Source organism: Sprattus sprattus (genome assembly GCF_963457725.1).
Source record: "Sprattus sprattus genome assembly, chromosome: 9".
Lineage (NCBI taxonomy): Eukaryota > Metazoa > Chordata > Actinopteri > Clupeiformes > Clupeidae > Sprattus > Sprattus sprattus.
The window spans coordinates 19,009,422-19,029,472 of record NC_137928.1 but is presented as its reverse complement, the minus strand read 5'-3'; positions in this window follow the sequence as shown (position 1 = coordinate 19,029,472).

Below are 20,051 nucleotides of genomic sequence, written 5' to 3'. Positions count from 1 at the left end.
AGAAGTGGCATTTCGTGGGCATGATGAATCTTATCTTAGTCAGCAGTCATTTCATTATTCTTGTAAATGCCAGAAAGCCATAGTTGCGCTTTGTTGAATAAAAGGAGAATGCCACTTTTGTACAAGTAAGTTGGACTGGAGCTTATATATGAATATATGTTTAATACCAATCATCCGATGTTTGTGAAAGAGATTGTTACTTCCGTGTTATGAGGAGAGAGCCTGGGCCCTGAGGTCCAGTTTGTGTTGTACATATAGGCCTACTTAGAGTGTCTGAAGGCCGCCCATTTGTCTAATCCTTTATAATTTTGATAGCCTCAATTCTACACAGAATGCATTCCAAGACATTTGTAATCTGGATTATAACGTTCTTAATTTGATCTTTGAAACACATTTTCTTTGTTTTTAAGTACGTAATGACTTGATTTGGACAGTGAAACTGACAATACTATATTAAATACCTAATTATTGTGGTGGGAAGTTATTACACACCGTCATGTTATGTTAAGTTTGTCCCCGTCACTGGGTATGAGAGACCTATTTGAAGATTATATGGTGTGTGGCTTTCCCTCTCAATACTCATACTTTGTTATTATTGTTTCATTGACGATTTCAAAGGTATCAAATTAATTGATATTTTACTACGTATTTCCGCTTCAATTGTCCTGACTAACTCAAAATATGAACCGCAATCTCCACATTTCCTTCCTTGTTTTGGATAGTGTGCGCACATATTTGCATTTTCTTGAACTGAATTTTCATTGGGATGTGATTACAATTTGTGAATGAGTTCGATGGAAATCCAGCTAATGACATCTGTGAATTATCTCCCATTCAACTGACTTGCTGTTGATGTGATGGATTCTAGTTGTCGATTTTCCTGATTCAGATTAGATCAGATCAGAATAGCTCTTGATTTCCTTCAGTCTGGTTTATTGTAGATTTCAGAATGAGATCACAATCAGAATCATGTTTATTGGCAAAGTAAGTTTACACAAACTAGGAATTTGATTCCGTCTTAAATGGCAGCACAACGGTCTAGGAAATATATACAGGGAGGAATGGCTATATACAGGTGAAATCGTTTATGTGAACTGTAAACACAACAAAGAGTGCAAAAAAGTGCAGAGATAATTATTAAATATAGGAAAGAGAAATGACGATGATTAGATTTGATGGATTCTAATTGGCTGGCAGCATCCTTAACTCTGATTGACTGCCACTGTCCTTGCAGCTTTCTCCCACATAAGTCGTGTCTACAAAATTAGGAATAGAAACAGTGCCTTCTTTGCAAAGCATGGCGTCATGGCAGCATGGCAAATACATTTCATGGTAAATCAGTAACCAGACCTCACCTCACCTCATTGGTGTTGTTTGAGATAATGCTTCCTTCCTCTTTTTGGGAGGTTTTACATATGGTTACTGTTCTTCCCTTTTTGTGCATACCGCAACAGTCACATCGGCAGTATTCCGTTATGCTTTGACCCACTGCAGTCATGGATACAAGGTAAGTTTTAGTGTTAACTGATATAGAAAAAAATACGTTTTATGATTTTAAGTGATGTTCAATCATCTTTACTGTTAAAAGATGCTTAACTATTAAAGTATAAGAAGACTTGCAACAACAGTTTGTAGATTGTTGATTGAACGAGGACCATTGGCACTGGTCTACATACATAATGTTTTAGATTGACACAAGATCATGTCTATGTTATTTCTCCAATGAAATGGAATTAGGACTTCAGTCATAGAAAATGTCAGGATGGAAAGGTGACTCAAATGAGGAACCAAATCGTATGGTAGGTAAGACTTTATTGATGGTAATAGTTTGTAAAGATTTTATGTATAAAGCATTAACTCTTAATGTAACTGACTGAATTTTATCAGTGACTGCCTGTTTAATTTCACTTTTAGAGCAGCTCTGTTCAACATCTGCCTCTCAATTTCCTTTCTATTTATAGGCTGGTTTGCGTAGGCTAATGGGGAAAGCAAATGAGTCGTCACTGTCTACCCCAGGAAACACCATTTATCATCACTCCACATGCTTGACTGCGTCCTCTGGGGCTTGTTTGTCTAGCACTGCCAGTAAAGGCTGCTCATGTGCCAGCCACAGAGACTGCTCACGCTCTAGTGGTCCTGTTCCTGCTGCAGATAGCCCTTCAGACGGAGCCTCTCATGCATCCCTAGAGCAGAATCCTCCATCCGTTCTTACCAGTGCCTTTCGCTGGAGCCTTGAGTATGACCTGTGTGTTTGCCACAGCACCAAAGACGACCAAGAGGCTGTTCTTATGGTCTCCTACCTTGAAGCAACAGTCAGAAGTTTGCGCTGTTTTCTGCCACCTCGGGACTGTCCTCTTGGTAGCACTGTACCCACAGAACTTTACAGGGCTGTGCAGAGCAGCCACTGCTGGGTACTGTTGATCACGTCACATTTCCTGCAGGACGACTGGTGCCTGTACCAGATGCACCAAGCCTTGTCAGAAGCGCCTATGTCAAACAGGATTATACCCACCGTCCTACACTTGCCTTATTCAAAGTGTCCAAAAGAGCTGCGCTTCTTTTACATGATTGACCTGAGTCAAAAGGCTAGTCAAGACCATGGATATGATCTAGTGTACAAGGCAGTGCTTCAATGTGAGTACAAGAGTTCAGAAAGTTTTTACATCATTGTTTTACAGAAAGGAAATGATTATGACATGTATGACGTGTGGTTATGACATCTACTGTATTTGCAATTGTTTGCTGTTGAATAACATATTGCATTTGTGGTTCAAATGCACACTACTGAGATGTAAAATGCAGTAACCACAAACTGAAAGAGCATTCTAAATAGGCAACTTACAGATTCCCCTATCAACCAAAAGCTCAAATATAAAATACAGGAGCGAAGGAAGCAATGCTACTGTGGAAAAAAAGATAATTATTTCATCTAAGAAAGGTAGAAATTATGAAAGTATATAGCATTAATATTGATAAATCAGATTGGTGTTTAGAGCATGTGCAATATGACAAACGGAAACAATATCTTTAGACACGTTGAAGGGAAAACCATAATACCATGAAAGTATTGAATGGACATTGAGCAGCAGAGAGCAGAAAAGAGCAAACATTTATTTTTCTGTAGATTATCCCTGGACTTGTTAGAAGGTAAATTCAGTATACAGAGAATGCCTCATGCCTCTTCCTGAGGAAGACTTCAATGCTATTTTAACATTGCAGTCTCATAGCCAATGCTACATGCTCAGTAATGTTAGGATGTGCGAGCATTCCTCTTGTAAAATGTACATTGATCCGTTTCCAGCTTTTAACTAATAGTACATCCGTCAGCAAGTCAGCAAGTGGTCAATACACTAAAGATCCTCCATGTTATGCAGCACATTTCTTCAAAAAACAAAGCGCATATGTGGACGGATTGTTCCTTTCTTAGTCTCAGCCAGACTTGATTTGTATTCACTCTTTTTGGACACGAGTCCACACTAAGGGACAATTTATTGAAAGTTTGATGGAGCATATTTTTGCTTTTTATTTCAGATCTTGAGGATGGTTTGGAAAAGAACAAAAACCAGAGCATAGTCTCCACAGCAGCCCTTTCTGTCACAGAAAATGAAGATTTCAGTTCCTTAAAAGCAACGGATGCAAATCACATTTCAACCACAGCAAAACAGAAGTCCATAGCCAAGTCAGCTGATGCGTGTAAAATCTTGTGATATATTTGTTCAATGGGTTTATGAAAAAGTTGCTCCACTAAATACAAGTTGACTGCAGAATTGAATGCCATCTAATGCAGACCCAAAGAGCTTGTATTTTGCTTTATGATATGATGCATACACTTTCTCTCAGATGCATTTTGTAGCAATTTTATTAAATTATGCTAAAAGGTTTCATAATGGCCCATTATGCGTCAATTTCTTGACAATTTATAGTTTTATTAGTTTACTTATGTTTTCATATTGAAAGAGTCAAAAACAAACAGTGCAACTTTCCTTTATTCTATTCTGAAATCTCACTAAATAGTATATACCTTTATCCAGTGGCGGCTCCTGAAAAAAATATCAGGGGGTGCAATGGACACTTCCGCAAACTCCGCTATATAATCAAGCATTCACGTTTCCCAGGTTCTCAGCATTGGTATGAATGGCGTGGCAACATGTTTTCAACCGTGTCAATTTCAGCTCTACCCAAAGAAATCACAAGCATTTTTTGGAAAAACGGCAAGATCTCAGATCGAAGCAGGCAAAAGGGTCTGCAATATGCTTATATAGGCTACAACCACGACATTACATGCCGTGTTTGTAGACAGACAAATGCTAAGGCTAACAGGTTCATTCCAGCTATGTTTATGTGTTCTATTATCTACACAGTCGCCGCTACGCAAACATGTAAGGTGGTAAAACTGAATCGTATTTTAAGCAAGGGTTTTCTCACGTTTTCGATGCAGTGGGCAGATTTTAGCGACATAGCTTCTTGGAACAAACGTAGGTGCTTCTGTTTACGTTGCTGACATTCAGCTGATGGGGGGGTCGTCCACATTGTTTGATCCACAGCAGGCATTTCTCTCTCTGGGTCTTGGGTTTCGGGAAGGGATAAAATGTTACCCCTCCCTCCAGCCTTTTTGGATATCGGCTGTCAGAATTACACACTCCATAAGCGCATCGTTTCATTTTCTCTTCTCGAGCAGACGTCTCTCTCATTGACTTCCATTCATCAAAATGGCTCGCTTGACTGAGGTCCCGAGCTTAGTAACCGTTGCTATGCTATGATTGATCAGTTACAGTTTTGGGGAGTGGTCGCGGAAGGGTCAATTGTATCAATTTGGTGTTAGATGATTAACTCATACAGCGATACCTTTTTGTCCACTAGATGGCAGCACACAACAGAAAGATGCTACCAAGCTACATAGAGTAGAACATAACAGGTGGAAAGCAATGGAAGGACGTTGCATCCCGGAACCTTCATAATATTATGCAAAAATAATGTGGCTCCACAACAAATTATTCCACTTATTCATTATTCAAATAACTCAATCGTGTATGTAAAATAGCTTAACAGGACACATGATATGTCCAGTAACAATATAAAGAAGGGGGAACATATAAGTCATAACCAACAATATTTATTGATTGTATTAGCTTACAAAAGGTAGACAGCGAAAACAGAGCTTTTAATTCAGAGTGGAATCCTCCATCATCAAGTCATCTAAATGGACAGACTTTTTCATGTTCATTCTTCCCACAAACAGTTTAAAACCAGTATATCTCATATGTTCCGAGACTGCCGCTTTTAATAATCGCCACAATGTGAATCGCCACGATGTGAATCGCCACTATGAGACGAAGCACACAATCTAATAAACGATCTAAAAGCCCAATATGATCGATCCACCAGAATCCTAACACATCATTCACTGCCCAACAATGTGCTAACGAATGTTCCCTTAGAGTTGCTTGGATTTTGGGTCATGTTGTATTTTAACTCACTCATGAATGTAATGTTAAACAAGAATTGGACTGCTGATGCTGGAACATGGAACACCTGAATAGACAGAAATAGTTACACAGATTTTCAATGTTGAAAGGCTGCACAAGGCAGAGAGGCCTTCTCAGGAAGGCCATGAGACATAGAGAATCTATAGGCCTTCTTTGAAGAAGGAAACAGGCGCCTCTGAAAAGGTAAAAGAATGAAGCGTTATTACTATCCAAGGGATCATATAGGCTAATTTATCACCAGTTGATATCACTCAGTTGCTAGCCTGCTGGTACTAGTCTAAACTAGCATTGTCCCATTATGTGGGCTTGTTAGCTTTATCCTTCCAGCTGCTGCTTACACACTGGTCGAAAGATTGTGCTGTATTTTTACCTACTTATGACTGTATTGCTGAATAATGTGTATATTGCTGGTACTGGAACATGGACATCTCAACAGATAGAAGTAGCAGTTAGATGAGAAGGCTGCCACAAGGCAGAAGGGCCTTTTGTGATAAACCATGTGGCAGACACCTTTTCTGATAAATCACGTGGTAGAGATACCTTTTCTGATTAACCGTGTGGCAGAGATACCTTTTTCTGATAAATCACGTGGTAGAGATGCCTTTTCTGATAAACCACATGGCAGCCATGACAGGGTCACAGGCCTTCAGATAGGCGCTTCTGAGAGGCCATGATGAGACCATAGGCCTTCAGAAATGCACTTCTGAAAGTCCATGACTGGGTCACAGGTTCCTCTAAGACGCTTCTGGAAGGCCACAAGAGGCCACAAGATAGGCAGTGTCTAGTCTCCATACCTTAAAAGGCGAGACACCAGTTATCACAGGAAACTGTGCAATATGCACGCTGTTAAAAATAGATGTAACAAAGGTTCTCAATGTGGTTAATTCTGATTAGGTAAGCAAGAACAGGGGTACAGGGAAGAAGGGAGGTGGCTAGATAAAAAGGGCCTACTGTCAGTATTTATTATTTTAGCCTATGCTTTGTAAACTGTGGTGTTCAACTGTGGCACCTTCAATGTAGATCTGTAAGCTGAATTTGCATAATAACAAGCAGATTTGTCTTTTAAAAACCCTGAGCAGAGGGCAAGTTTAATTCTTAAAACTTGGTTTCCTCATTTTCTTTTCTAAGGTAAAATTGTGCTGTTGACTTACATACGCTTAAATGAAACCCATTTTATTGATGTCTTTTTGGTTGTCTTCCTTGGCACATTTGGCATTGAGGTAATCCAAAAATAATGGAAAGTAATCAAGTCACTTTATCCAAAGCGACGTACAATCGATATTTTAAGCTTGGCCTACCATTAATAACACAATTGAATAGTATGCCCTTTTTCTTTATTTTTGACACCATTGCACTTTTATTTTCTCTATTTCTGAACTGATGATATTTGCTATTGATTTAGTCTATTTTTGAACTGTTATTTGTTTTTGATAAAGACTTAGAACTTATCGTTATTTCAATACATTTGACAATTTTAAGCTTGGCCTCCTAGTTTTTTGGAGCAATGAGGGACAGGTGGGGCTTGAAAAGGACCCCTTGTTCAAAGTGGGGAATGACAGAGAAAGTTTGAGAACCACTGCCTTACCCTTACCAGGGATCATACTCCTTGGGGCAGGTGTCGGTAAGTAACTTGGGCCGTGGGCCAGTTTTATTTTCCTCGCCACAAGGTGGCGGGCCAGAGTTTTGGTTACTACCTATTTAGACCCTGCGATAGGTGCCCCTTACGTGATCTTGCAACAATTAGGCCTGATGGAGATCATTTCATTCACTGTTAATGACTTATATTAATATATATTAATATATACCTTGTATAAATCATGTACTTATGTAAGCAGGAACATGGCTTTTCTGTGTTTCTGTGTGTGTGTAATTTATATATTAGGTGCCACTTCTGCATTTGTACAAGAGCATGTTAAGACCAGAGGTGATAAGCTTCTTCCGACCTTGTGCAAAACTGCCATCCTTGCAATATAGGGAGCCTCGGACGTCAGAGATCCACCAGATGGTTATCCTTGCTGAAAACTAAACTTCTGTCTAGATAAACCTTTTGTGATGTATTTATCAGGACTTTCAGCCTTGAGCTGGGAATGAGCTCGATTGCAATTGTTGTTTGTTAGGTGGTGGGCCGAAGCCCCGTGTCTGTTCAACTTTGTTATTTAAATTGGGTCAACGTGGATTTCTAAAGTTTGGATGATTATGTTATTTCTAACGATAAACCAGTTGTGGCCAGGAACATTATAGGCACAATGTCAAAACCATAGTGTAAAAGTTTGTTAAACTCACCGGCAAACACAGTTAGCTACTAAATCAGTCCAACTAATCACCAGTGGTGGAGGAAGTACTGAAGTTTAGTCCTGAAGTAAAACACTGATCTCCAAAAGAAACTGGATAACGCATCGCATGGTTTCTGACAGTTCCAAAGTGAGGCCACACGCAAATCGTGGCGGCCATTTTGTTAGGACCACTTTCCTGCTTGAGACCAATTATTATGACGGGCGATGAATATTATATATAAGATATTTAATGAATTTGCATATTAAGCCTTATAGTAATTTCAAGTTTTCATAAACCTTGTTATAGAGCTTGTGTTTGCTTGAATAAAAATATTGAAACTTATTCCTCTATCGTATTTTATTAGTGTTGATGATTAGAACCTGGCCAATTGGTAGCTTTCCATAACTTTCAATAACTGCATTTATAAACACAAGTTTAATGGATATTTGCATGCCAGGAATTTATTTGTTATTTGTTTATTTGTGTAGAGTGGAACAAATAAAACTTGTGTTTATACATACAGTGAAATGCAGCACGTTGATACAATCGTGAATAATGAATCTATGTCTAATTCATATACGTATGCAGTTTCGGAATCCTGAGGTAACTAGGGTGAATTTTCACCAAACATATTTGGGTGCTTGTGACCGGGATTCTAACAACCTCGTCGACTCTCCACACTGGGCTAATCATCAGGACCTAAACCGTATGGAGGAGTACGAGACTCTGTTTTTCTAAAGACCTCCAACTTGAATCGGAAGGAGACCAGGGCCTGCCAGCGAGGAGAGCCGAGAGTGAATTGAATTGGACTATGGGGGTGGACTCCGAGCTGTTTGTGAGTATATTGTTTGTTTGTTGTGCATGCACGCTAGTATAGTTTTTCTTGGGGTTGAGACAAACTTTTTTCCTCTTTACAGCAGGGTGAAAAGAGGACAAACCTTTCCTGGTTGTCCTGTGTGTTGAATGAATTGCTAGAGTTAGTGAGACTCCTGTATGTAGTTTTCATGTTTTGGAGAGCTCAAAGTAAAAAGTATATAAGAACTGTTCACCTTCCTAAAGCCTGTAAAGGAGAGCTAGCTAAAGCCTCTGAAGGAAGGGTACCGATCGTTTTGGAACGCGAAAGGTTATATGAAAAGAAGACCTGTTGCCATGGTTCCCCTTCCTTAAGCCTGTAAAGGAGAGCTAGCTTAAGCCTCTGAAGGAGGGGTATAGAAGGAAGGGTACCGAAAAGGATAGCAGACATCCGAAGTCTCCTGGAAGTTCTGGGAGTCTCCCGCATATTGATAGCAACTCCCTGATGCCCGCAAATTACTTAAAATCTCCCTGAATCTGGAGCGAGCGAGCAAGACCGCGCACACGAGACAGACGTGATCCAAACTAGTGATGTGTCGGTCGTGAACGATTCGTTCATTTTGGAGTTCACAAGGACTCGAGAGTAACGAGTCCTCTCAAAAAAAGATTCGTTCTTTTTCTCATGACCGCGCATCGGGACTGTTGCATAGGCTAAGCCAAACAGAAATGAGTCGTTGAATGCAGCTCACGTGGAAAATGATCCAAAGATCCGTATCCGAAGACCCAGTCAGAAAAAGAACTAATCATTTCTGTTTCCTCTACCAGTACTGAGCCTATGCAGGTCACGTGGAAAAGGATCCAAAGACCCATAACCGGCAGATGAACGAATCATAGATCCAAAGACCCGTATCCGGCAGAATAACGAATCATAGATCCAAAGACATGTATCCGGCAGAAGAACGAATCATAGATCCAAAGACCTGTATCCAGCAGAAGAACGAATCATTGATCCAAAGACCCATATCCGGCAGAAGAACGAATCATAGATCCAAAGACCCTTATCCGGCAGAAGAACGAATCATTGATCCAAAAAGACCTGTATCCGGCAGAAGAACGAATCATAGATCCAAAGACCCATATCCGGCAGAAGAACGAATCATAGATCCGAAGACCCGTATCCGGCAGATGAACGAAATATTGATCCAAAGACAGTTCATCTGCAGGATTCGTTATACTTTTTTACGTTATACTTTACTTATACTTTACTTACAGTTCAGTGCAGGGTAATTGTTTGCTAATTTAAATGCTGGTTTACATGCACTAACCTACATGAGAATATGATACGTGTTTGTAGTGGACGCATTTAGGCCAGTGAATTGGCAATAAAATGTTGAGCAACACCCCCCCCCCCCCCCCACTCCAAACCGCGTGAGCATCTGTGTAGCGTGCCCACGACATAGCGGGAGAGGGACCTGGAGACTGTGCGTGTGTGTGTGTGTGGCAGTGTCGGTGTGTTCCTCATGAAGCATCCTGATTGGCCTGTTTCGGTAGGTCAACAAATCAATCTTCAGTGTGGGCGGGCTTTTATCTCTTCTCCCGAACCAAATTAATCAGTTCAGTGTCAGGGTAAAAATGACCGGGGGCAAAAACAAGCCCGGGTCATGTAATTTTGGCTTTCGAACGACTCTTGATTGACAGTTTCTATACCAACGATAGCATTACGTCACCCGGCCCCTTTTTGGAAATTAAATACCTCAATAACGCGATTTACCCCAGAGCATCTGGCATTATACTACGCTACCTGAGACCAGCTTGCTTGTATTTTACCTGCAATAAACCAAGCAAAACAACCATGTGCTTGATGTTTGACTGTGTTAGGAAAGTTGTTGACCTGCTAGTTTGATAAATTATCAAAGTAAGCACATTTCATCAGCTAGCATCTTGTAGCGATTGGCAATTCCTCTTTTGTTTTGCTTAAATTTAGAAAAGACCTTAATGTGTTGTGATTATTAGACATCTCTTACGGCACCCACAATTACATGTTAACAAAACAGGGAATTGTTTGCACAACCTTTTACTATAGAAAGACTCTTGAGACTCTCCGACTGATAGCCAAAAAGTGGCCGGGCTACGTGGTGTCCGGGTAACGTAATGCTATCGTTGGTATAGCAACTGTCCCTCAAGAGTCGTTTGAAAGCCAAGATTACATCACTTTTTACCATGACAGCTGGTTAAATGGCTGTAAAAGACATGTTGAGGTGAGTTCAACAAGTTTTTGCTCTAATATATCTCAGTTCTTCCATTCAAATAAGCAAAGTAAAAGGCATAGGACGTAGGAAAAGTGCCTAGACCTACATAAAGGCTACATGTAGGCGAGTTTGTAAATGGTTATTTAATTTATTCTTTGTTCTGTTATACGTATACTGTATTTCGACATATACAAGTACAGTCATGTCATGTGGTGAAATGTCGTGTCCTTGGCCTTTTTTTGTGGGGGGGGGGGGGGTGGTCGGGGGGTCGATCTCTCCTTAGAGAGATACAATAAAAAAAGAGGTAGAGATACTCCTGTGTGTTATTTTTCTGTCGGGTTTAGATGTACTTTTTACAATGAGTAAAACACAGATAATTATAGTCATCAATTTCGCATTACTAAGATGCCTTGACCCGGAACCAGTAGGGGACTGATCACCCCAGGGAAATTCCCTGGCCTCAACCTCTTCACAAAACGAGTGAGACGGAGGACCTCTGGTCCGGCCCGGGTTGACTCAGCATTGCCATCTCAAGAACAAACTATGAGAGTCTGAAAATAGAAACATAACTTACCCTAGTGTGATGAATAAGACAAAGGTAATAGATTAAAACATTTATTAAACAATGGTGTGTCAAAGAAGTGGTGTACAAAAATAGTATTATGTATAGAATATACACTGTTTAGCCCTAAAAAAAAAAAAGATTTAAAGAGAAATTTAAGCCCGTCACACTAACTATAATAACCTAGACTGATCCATTGGACTAAAACAGGCTGGGTGGGGGCTGAGTGCTGGCTCACAACACTCTGCTGTTCTCCAGATAAGAAGACCTATAAACAACATACCCTGGCGTTGTTAAGATTTTAAGCAGAAACAAGGCCACAAAATTAGCAGCTGTGGTCCACTAAAGTTCTAAAATCTTCAAAAAAAGCACCTCAGTCAGAGACGAATAAATAAATTATATAGTTTCTGGGAATTACTAAATTCTGTAGATAACGGATTCCTAACCATGTGTTAGAAACACAAATGTTGCAGAGTTTACTTAATTCTCAGCCCGTGTCAGCTGGGGAAAGCAGGCATATTAACAGATAAAACAACTGTTGGTCAGTTCTGCAGTCTTGCACATCCATGACACGACAAGCCATTCGTACAAGCCGTAGACTGTAAAAAAGGTTATGTGTTAATGCATAAGTGTGGACTTAAAGTTGAGACCAGTGGCATACTATTCAACATGGCTAGGTCCAGTAGCCCAAGCAATGTCTGAATGTTTACAAGCAGTAGTGGCTGCAGCCTTGGCGGTGCAGGCCTCTGCTCCTATTGTACTTAACAGACACTTACACTAAAAGTTCCACATGCAGTATCTGTTTTTTTGCTATAACAAAAACATGCTTACATGTCCCCAGCCAGCCAATTATCTTGCATGACTGTTTTGCTCACTCAGCCTCATATCACTATTGTCACATCCAGCTCACAGACATGACAAATAACAGAAAGTCCCAAAGAGTTCAAAAGCCAAAACAGTGTGAATTTATTAACAAATACACAAAGGATGAGCATGGCTTCGAGCAGAGCAGAGCAGAGCAGAGTGTGGGGAGCGTGGGGAGCGTGGGGAGCGTGGGGAGCGTGGGGAGCGAGGTTTCCCCGTTCTCCCTCTCTCTGGATCTCTGTCTCAAGCCCCCCTTGGCACCTGTGGAAGGTGCTTTTGTAGTTACAGGGAACACCAGTCCCAGGTGTTCTCAATGACTAACGAGCCAACCACACCTGCTGGTCATCTGCAACACAAACACTGACACACAAGCAGCCAGCCCAGCACTCAAAAGAGGCAGGGTCGTCACACTATTGAGCACTGCGTGACATTTAACCCAGCTACACTTTTACTTATGGCAGAGGACAGATAAAAACTATGGCAGCCAGAGCTGACCTACAAGATGTGCCTTTTCCAAAAGCTGATTCAACTACTGTTTGTAGATGGTTCATGCAAATAAACCTTGAACGCATAGCCACTACTTCCACACTATTCCGCATCGGCAGCACAACTGATTTCCCTGATTGCGGACACACATGCAAAAAACTCGGTTTCATTGGGAAACCACAACGCAGACAAGGCCACTAACCAGGCCGCATTACAACAACCATCTGACACGTACACAATTGAAGAATTAGATATCACAATACTAAAAGATATGCTGCAATATTGAGCCATGGTGAAAACATGCCTAAATAAGTGGATATAAAGCATATATTTGTACTTCTTATTTATATTTTATGAGAAAGATGTTTAATCATTCATTATTTATTTTATTGAGTTAAATCCAAACTATTAAAAGCAAATTGAGAATCCAAGAGTGAAATTAGTGAAATCAAGCATGCACTCACTTCACTGTTTTAAACACAAACCATTTGCTGAAACAGACAAAGAGATTGAATATACATTTGCACACTATATGGCAAAAATGTGGATTAGCTAAATGCTGTCAGAACTCTCTGCTTCACAGGAACCTGTGAGGCTGAAACCAAGGTTGGGCCAGAAGATTGTGTCCTAATCAACAGCATCAAAAGAAAACACTGCCACTCGCCCAAGTGGGATAGACCATACAAAGTGCTACTGTCAACATCTACCACAGCCAAGATAGCAGAGAGCCACCTGAATACATCTAACACATTGTAAGTAAGCCAGCCTTGGAAAGGGACAGAGAATAGGAGCTGTCTTCCTCCACAGTTTTCCAAGGCCGGCCCACTGTGACAGAAATCCAACTACAATGGGGATTCTTTGCCTAAGCACATTTTTGTCTCAAACCTGGTGAAGACAATAACACTGTCCAGTGGGGTGGAAGAGCCTAGTGGATACTGGTAGGGCGAGGCGATCTCTGTGAAGTCATGGGGAAAAATGAAACAATGTGTGGAACTTTCGATAATAACTGTACTGCTCTTCATTTTGGGACTGTTAGCATATTGATCTCAACAGGCACCGGTCTTGGTCAGATGTCCGCGATGGGGCCTACCTAAAGATCATCCATGGTGGGAAACCAGACTGCCCAAACACACTTTCCACAAAGAGACTGTTAACATTGTCCTGTCCATTAATATTCAACAGTCGATGTGTTCTGCACAGGGCCTTCAAGGATACAGCAAAGAGGCCTTGTTTGAATGTTATCAGAAGCCTAGGCGAGCTAATGATACACACACAGTTGACACTCACTATGGCCTACAAATGCAAAGTATACACATGTGTGATGAGGAATAAGATGACATTTTAAATGATTGACTTATGATGGTATAGAGTGATGCTCAGTAATGATCTCTGTTCCGAAAATCCATGTTGTGAAGTCCCTATGCGTTACACACTGGTATGCCCTTAACTGACTACGTACTCCGGTCAGAGTAGCCACGACCTTCAGGTGTAGTAGAAACAGGTTTATTAATGTTTAACCTCCAGTGGGTTGATCGAGTGCATTTAGTGCTTGCAGTAGAATAATCATACAAAGTATTTGTACATGTTTGTGTGGTTTCTGTAGAAAAAAGAAATACAGAATATAACATATACATAATTAGCAATCTGGACTAGTACATAAATATACAGTACCAGTCAAAAGTTTGGACACACCTTCTAATTTTTTGAGAAGTTTTTTCTTTAATTTTATTATTTTCTACATGGTAGATAACACTTTTTTTGTTTCTTACATCATTCCATATGTGTTCGTAGTGTAAATGTCTTCAGTATTAATCTACAATGTAGAAAATAATAAAAGTAAAGAAAACACTTCTCAAAAAAATGTAAGGTGTGTCCAAACTTTTGACCGGTACTGTATGCATATCTGAACAATATACACAGTTAACTATCAATTATGAATCATTTATAATATACAATTCACTATTATGCAATAAACAGAATTGCTATGCAAACCAACTGAAATAATGATACATTACAGTTTTTCGCCATTGCTTTGGGTAATTTCACGAAACAGAAATTACATTCTCAAAACAACACGTGCAAACCTCCAAACCACTGGGACTTGTTCATAACAGATTGGAATTTCTCACTCCTTTAATCAAATTGTAATTACATAAGCACATATTTCAAATGATTTAGCACAACTTTGAAATGGTTAGGTTCAGTTGCCTTCAATTAGCCTAATTACCAATTGAATATATCTTGCTGGTCAAAACTGACTGTTGCTTCTCAGTCAAGTCGAGGTTCTCTGCAAAACATGTTGGGGTAATTTCCTTGTGTAAGTCATCACCTGCACAATAGTTCCCTCCATTGTCAAAATCCTTCAGGCACATGAAAAACATCATGGTTTATACTGTAATATGGATCTCTTGGATCATCGGCTTAATTTTCAGGTGCAATTAGAACTTTACTAATCAAGGGGGAGATTCACACATCTCATCACCGATCACACAGTAAGTTTAGTAAGCTTACAGGTCCTATCCAGGAGTATAAATGCTTCCATCAAATATCTAGAGCTTGACCAAGTTTAGTACAATTTATGAACATGGAAGCACCTGGCCAGGGAAACAACCAATGGCAACTGCCTGCTCGAGGAAGAGCAAGGGTGGATGTCCCAGGCCAGCGCGGAGGCAACATCACCATGTGTGCTGCCATTTCAGAGAATGGTGTAGTCACCCACATTCCCAGTCTTGGCCCATACAACACCCAGAAGCTCCTGGACCCCTTGGACCGCCTGCACTCTGATCTTATCCCTCTACATGAGGGGTGTTTGGTAGGGCCTCACTTTCCTACATTTGTCATTGTGTGGGACAAAGTTAGCTTACAATGAGGCCCGCTCATCAGGGCGTGGTTCGCTGCCCATCCAAGGATGCTGATAGTGCTCTAATCACCTTACTTCCCATACCTCAAGCTTATCGAGGAGTTTTTTTCTGCATGGAGGTGGAGGTTTTACGAGCATCGGGCTCTAAACCAGAGGTCCCTTCTCCAGGCAATGGATGCTGCTTGTGCGATGTCACAGCAGATCAGTGTAAGGGATGGTTGCGGCATGCACGCCAATTCTACCCCCGTTGCATAGCAAGGGAGAACATCACATGTGATGTTGATGAAAATCTGTGGCCAGACAGACATGAGCGCGAGGATGAGTAGGAGAGTGAGGACGAAAACTCAACTCCAGTTTTGCTTTACTTTCCTACTGTATGTGTTGTTATAGGAGTGAAGGCTATACATAATTTTAGTTTTGATATACTTATTTTTTGACAGTATATTGTGCTGTACACATTTTCTGTTTGGCAATTACTGTAACAATTTCCATGGCAGTATGAGTGCAATACAGTATGTGATGTGAAACCTTGTTGGCTTCTCTTGAATTCATCGTTTTTCAGTTTGATACACATAGTATTCTGAAAAGAAAACATCTACTACAGTAACCATTCAGTGTCAAAGGACTAAGCCAAGATTGAAATATGCACATGAGGGATATTTCTATGGTCCACTGCCATACTGACAAAACATCTAAATATTTTGACCTGCAGTGTTTAAACATTGCCAAAGGTACTATTCATTTTGGGGGCACTGGCTATTTGTATGAGAAAGGGAATTAGTTTTGACTGATGAGTTGCCTGTTTTGGGAGAGATATGACCTTTTGCAGGTGTGCCATTGTGTTTTGCTAAACCATCTAGCTTATTTTGGGGGCACTGACTATTTATATGAGAAAATGATTTGGTTTTGAAGCTTAAGTTAACTGTTTTGGGTGAGATATGACCTTTTGAAGGTGATCTATGTAGTTGTGCTGAACCATCTAGGCTATTTTGCCAAATGCACTAAGAGTTTTGAGAATGTAATTTCTGTTTTCGTGAAATTACCCAAAGCAATGGAGAAAAACTGTAATACCTGCTGCACTCAGTAGCCCCTTATACATGCGTCAATGTAAAGCTGTTACATTGCGCCTACCACGATAGAAACTCGCGAACGTGTTGCAATTGCCTCATGTATAAGGGGTCTAGATGTAAACCGTTAGTTTTTCCGCCGATCGTCTGAGCCTTTCGAGAGAGGTGGTTTACCACGTTCATTCGTCTTAGAAAAGGGCGTGTCAAATCAGGCCGATGTGTCATGGGGGAGGCCGTGCGTGACTGGGGGGAGACGGTGACAGGAGGCTAGAAAGTTCACTCCATCATCTCTTTGAAATTCCTTATTCCATGAGTGGTAGGCTACAATGACTGGCTGTTTTAAAATATAACTAATAGCCTAACGAAACAAAATAACCCAGGAAGTTTCATCTTCGAGACGTTAAGGCTTCTTCCAATACTGACAGCTGACTCATAGTTTGCAGGTTTGCGGGAGACGCGACATTTGAGGGATGTCACTTAATTTAAACCTTTTTTGCTTCCGTTAGTGTGTGTGTGTGTGTGTGTGTGTGTGTGTGTGTGTGTGTGTGTGTGTGTGTGTGTGTGTGTGATAGAGACAGAGAGGACTCAGTAAAACATCGGAAAACACCGTGTCTCGTAAGCCTTAAACTATCAATCACCCCCACAATGAAATATGCCATTACAGTCGCGACAAACTTCTTGGCATTGTGGTGCGCCCAAAACGCAAGCTATAAACGTAGCCATCCTAATGTAACCAAAATATACCTCTGCTGATATGCCTTACCTTCGTTCTATTTAGAATTTGTCTTAGCACTATGCAGGAATAAAATAGCATCTACAGTGTCAGGATTCAGGCGCTCTCGCCTGGCTTCTATAACGCGCCCTGCTGCACTGAAGGAGCGCTCACTCGCAGCACCTGTTGCTGGAACGCATATAATTCGTTTTGCAAGGTGCTGTAGTCGTGGGAACGACTGGCCTGGTTTCTCCCAAAAGGAAAGTAGATTTTCCTCTGCTGATCCCGCGTCTATATGGAAGTTTGTAGAGAGATTGCCGGGGAGTAAAATGCTCCCTTTCCGTTACGTCTGCTGCTGGCTAGTAATACAGACAGCCGGAAAGGTTAATAAGCGGAATGAAATAGCTACACATTACACACGCTATGTTTTAATAAAAGCCACGTTACTCACATACTGGTTAACACTGTTTGTTACAGCACATAAATGTTTGTCGCTACATCCAAACTGCGTCACCGTTGTCCCTCCCTGTGCTCCAGCCGCACCATTTTGCTTGCAATGTGCATCATTTAATTGAAATATGCTTATTGGCATTTGTTGCACCTTAATCATTTTCTACAAACATGATATGCTATGTATGGTGTAGTAGACTGAGACTCTATTCACTACTGCACAAAAACTAGACACGTTTGAAAAACTAGACGTTTGCAATGAAGTAGGTTAACTTTCGCCAATATCTCCGTAAGGGAGATGGGTTATGTGCTCAAATTTCCTGGGATCAAAGAAGACGTTAGTATTCATGTGCAAACTAAAAATCACGTCTCAGGATTGCTGCGCATGCAAGTTATTTCGGGTGTCTCAACTGTAACTAATACCACTGTCATATAATTATGAGTCCAGTAAAAGACGGAGCAAACACAGTTTTCTACCGTTGTTGAAACACATCCACGCGTAGACTCGTTTTCTTTCCATCCGAGAGTGGTTATTCAAAGAAAATATTAAGAACTATATGCTGATAGAAAGAAGGGAACTTTAAGCCACTACACTGCCTGTGCCCGATGCGGATCCACGTTGATGTTGTTAGTAAACAAACCAGGTGGGAGCACATCTCCGTGGTCTTTGCGCATGCCCGAGGCAATGTAACCGCTTCACATTTTGCACATGTATACAGGTAACGACAAGAGCCGTTTCCCTTGAAAATCTTCACACCTACACGCGAATACGATACGATAAACTGATCTGATCTCAGTGGCACATGTATAAGGCCCTAGTGTATCAGCGACACTGTACTAGCAATGCTGTTACATTACTTTACCACAAGATGGCACTCTATGACCACAAATGGCCTGGCAGTGAACTCTAAGCTACCAGCGATATCAAAACAATTGGATTACGTAACGTCGTAGACAGGCTAGAACAAGTCTGCGAGAAATGACTAGTTATAAAAGCTAGTGCTAGTAAACACTAACGTAAAGAAAGTAAAGCTAGCAGGAACATGAAATTACACCTACATTGTCGGTAACGCACACGGTAACACAATGTTAACTGTATGCTAGCATGATACATTGAAAGCACGTCCACTCGCATTAGCAGCTGGCACGAGAAATAAGAAGAAAGTTTGTGCTTGTGCGCGTGCGCAACACCTTAGCCCTAACAAGGACGTAAACTCACAGTTCAGAATGGAGTTTTCCACACATGTGATGAAGCTCAGAGTGATGATTTTGAGGTTATCCATTGAAATTGATAATTGACGAATTAAGAAAGATGATTTGTGATTGTGATTTTGAATTATCCATTGAGACGGATAAAAGGAGGGGCTGATGGAGATAATTTCGAAACACTGTTAATGACCTCAGAATATATTAATCAAATGCCTTGTATTAATATATACCTTGAATAAATCATGTACTTATGTAAGCAGGAACATGGCTTTTGTGTGTTTCTGATTGTGTGTCACTTATATAAATATATGGTGCCACTTAGTCTGCATTTGTACATGAGCATGTTTAGACCAGAGGTGATAGGCTTCTTCTGACCTTGTGCAAAACTGCCATCCTTGCAATATAGGGAGCCTCGGACGTCAGAGATCCACCATGTGGTTATCCCTGCTGAAAGCTAAACTTGTATCTAAATAAACCTTGTGCGATGTGTTTATCAGGGCTTCACTTTCGGCCTTGTGCTGGGAGTGAGCCTGATTGCAATTGTTGTTTGTCTAATAAATATACTAATATTCAGATTCAGAGTCCTGGGGAAACTAGGGTGAATTTTCACCTAACAAGGCCTACATGGAGAATGGATAGGTCTACTTAATATAACTAATGATAATAAACCATGTGAATGAGCCCATTGGTGGTCTGTTTGAATAATTTCATTATTTTAATTAACTCTATCTTAGCCCCCTCTGTCAATATAGACTCGCCTATCGTGAATAATAGCAATGATGGACTTCTTCCAGCATTGAGCCTCCTAATTAGACTAGGCTACTACTTGGAGTCTATCTTAGGCTACTTTTATTTTAAAGCAAAGAATCACCTGAGAATGATGTCTTTGTCAAAAAGTCTGAAAAGGAAAGTTGACAACCAAAACACAGCCTATAAAGAAGAATGGAAAGGCAATTTTGCGTTCATCTTACCCGGTTTCACTAATGGAAAGCCCATGTGTCTCATATGCAACAAAGTTGTCGCGGTTTGAAAAACATAAA